Source organism: Urocampus carinirostris, chromosome 12 (assembly GCF_059441175.1).
Source record: "Urocampus carinirostris isolate Australia breed hairy pipefish chromosome 12, RoL_Ucar_1.0, whole genome shotgun sequence".
In the NCBI taxonomy this organism is placed as follows: domain Eukaryota; kingdom Metazoa; phylum Chordata; class Actinopteri; order Syngnathiformes; family Syngnathidae; genus Urocampus; species Urocampus carinirostris.
The window spans coordinates 10,836,894-10,839,146 of record NC_142360.1 but is presented as its reverse complement, the minus strand read 5'-3'; the positions used below and the strand labels follow the sequence as shown (position 1 = coordinate 10,839,146).

At 37.8% G+C, this 2,253-nt stretch overlaps 1 long non-coding RNA gene across 1 annotated transcript; it reads right to left on the bottom strand.

The window, feature by feature from the left end:
- Window positions 1-341: 341 nt before the first annotated feature.
- On the bottom strand, window positions 342-1,970 carry LOC148354926 (uncharacterized). Its single transcript, XR_015852192.1, has 3 exons — window positions 1,954-1,970; window positions 1,499-1,550; window positions 342-436 (listed from the first exon to the last, which is right to left on the bottom strand). It is a non-coding gene; the product is annotated as an uncharacterized LOC148354926 (long non-coding RNA).
- Between the last annotated feature and the right edge of the window lie 283 nt (window positions 1,971-2,253).

Below are 2,253 nucleotides of genomic sequence, written 5' to 3'. Positions count from 1 at the left end.
ACTTCTGCCTTATTATTTAAATAATTATTTAATGATATACATTTTTTATCACTAGAGGGCGCTAAATAATAAAAACTCTCCCTCTAAGTGTTGTTAAATTGTTTGACATTCACGAAAACAGTTCATCAGGGATTCGAAATTGGCTTTGACATTTAGAGGAACGTTAATTGAAATTGTTGATGGTGTTACCAAGGAGTTTTGCTCATCACATTCTCTAGAATTACCTTTCATGTTGACACAGTCTTTGATGATGCTTTTGATATTTACAACGATACAGTTTTTATTTGTGATTATTCATTCATAAATAAGGATTTTAGGACAGCACGGCGGGGCAGTGGTTAGCGCACAGTTCTGAGGTCATGAGATTTAACCTCCTGTGTTGAGTTTGCATGTTCTCCCCGTGCTTGTGTGGGTTTCCTCCCGGCACTTCGGTTTCCTCCCACATTCCAAAAACATGCATGTTAGTTAAATTGGCCAGTCCAAATCGTCTCAAATAATTCACTTCATTCATATTTGATGTTACTTGCCAAAACTCTTAAAAAAAATGGGTTGTTTTTTGTTAATGACCACAAACTATTTTTAATGGCACGCAACTGTGTTTTTCAGATCGTGTTTTATGTCAGTAAAGGTGAGTTTGAACCATTGAATATGCTAATTTGGGTGTTTTTCAATCTATAAAAAAAGAGAAATAAAAACACTTCAACTGTTGATGACTGTCTTTAATGTTTACGGTCATGTTTAGAAATGGATGTCAAGAGTATGGAAAAGTCCCTAAAATTACATTCCGTCTCTGCCTCTCAGCAAAAGATAAGATTCTAAGGAAGAAAGTAAAAGAAGCTTTAAAGTTACACTGTTATACTTGACCACTAAATGTTTCTTAATTATGTAGTGCCACAGAAAATGAGTGCTACAAAGCACAAGGTAGAATACAAACTACAGAGACTCAAAGTCACTAAACTGCAACATTATCTTCTCTCTTTTTTTGTCCAGGCTTTCACACGGTTTTTGAATTTCAGGCATACCATTTTGCAGCAAGACGGCAGACAATCATGTCAGCTATCTTTAGGTTAGCCTCATGTTATGTAAAATAAATACAGATTTCTTTACATAAGATTATTTAAAACATTCACATTTATGTTAGTTCATGTATTTTTGCCTATTATTTAAATCAATGTTGCTTTTTTAAAATCAAATAAAGTACCATTGTGTACTTATTTGATTTCTAGAAGTCACTGTACTGTGCAACTGAAAACGAGTGCGACAAAGCACAGGGAAGAATACAGTGTCCAAACCGGATATCATATTGTACGTTTAAATATATAATTGATAACACATATCAAGGACTACAATATCACAGTTACAATTTTATTTTAGGGTTTGGCTTCCATACAAATATTTGGATTAAATGTTCAGCTTTATACCTTGCATTTCAAAGCACTCATAGTTTTAAAGTATGTTTTCTTAAAGAAGGCTTAACTTTAAGATGTATGATACTTACATGTTTCAAATGAGGCTTTGGTTTCCTTCCAGGGTCATGGTTTTACTAGTTCCTACAAGTCAAAGTTTAGCTGTTAGATTGTGCAGTTTTCTAGTAGTCTGTCACGACCGGAACAGGCAGTGGACCCAAATGCGTAACTTTTCACACAATGCTTTACTGGGGAATCAAAGTCAGGTGAGGGGAAAAAAACAACAACAGTTATCGGTGCTCGCTGGGCAGGAGCAGGAAACCCTCGTGAATGAAGCGTGGTCAGAGATCGGAAGCAAATCGGGCAGCCGGGATAGAAAAACGGAGCCGGGTCGGAGATCGAAAGCAAGTCGGGCAGCCGGGACGGGAGACAGAGCGTGGTCAGAGATCGGGACACGTCAGGTAGCCGGTGACGATCGGGGAAGCCAGGGACAGACGAGTAAGAAACAGGAACAGGTCGGGAACAGAACGGGAGCCAGAGGTCTTACGTGTGTGGAGGTTCGCTGACAGACTGACCAGGAGTGAATGAGAATGATGTGCATAAATAGGAGGAGGACTAATTAGGGAACGAGTGCGAGCTGGTGCTGAACGAGTGAGAGCAGGTGAGGGCAATTGGCAAAACATGACACAGTCCAGGTATAACAGTATAGTTTCCAAGCAGGTTTGGATTGTGTTGAGATTTTGAAAACAAGTTTAACAACTAGCTGTCAAAATGTTTGACTTTGTTTCATATGCACATTTATGATAGTTCATGTAATTTTGCACATTATTTATTTGAATATATATTT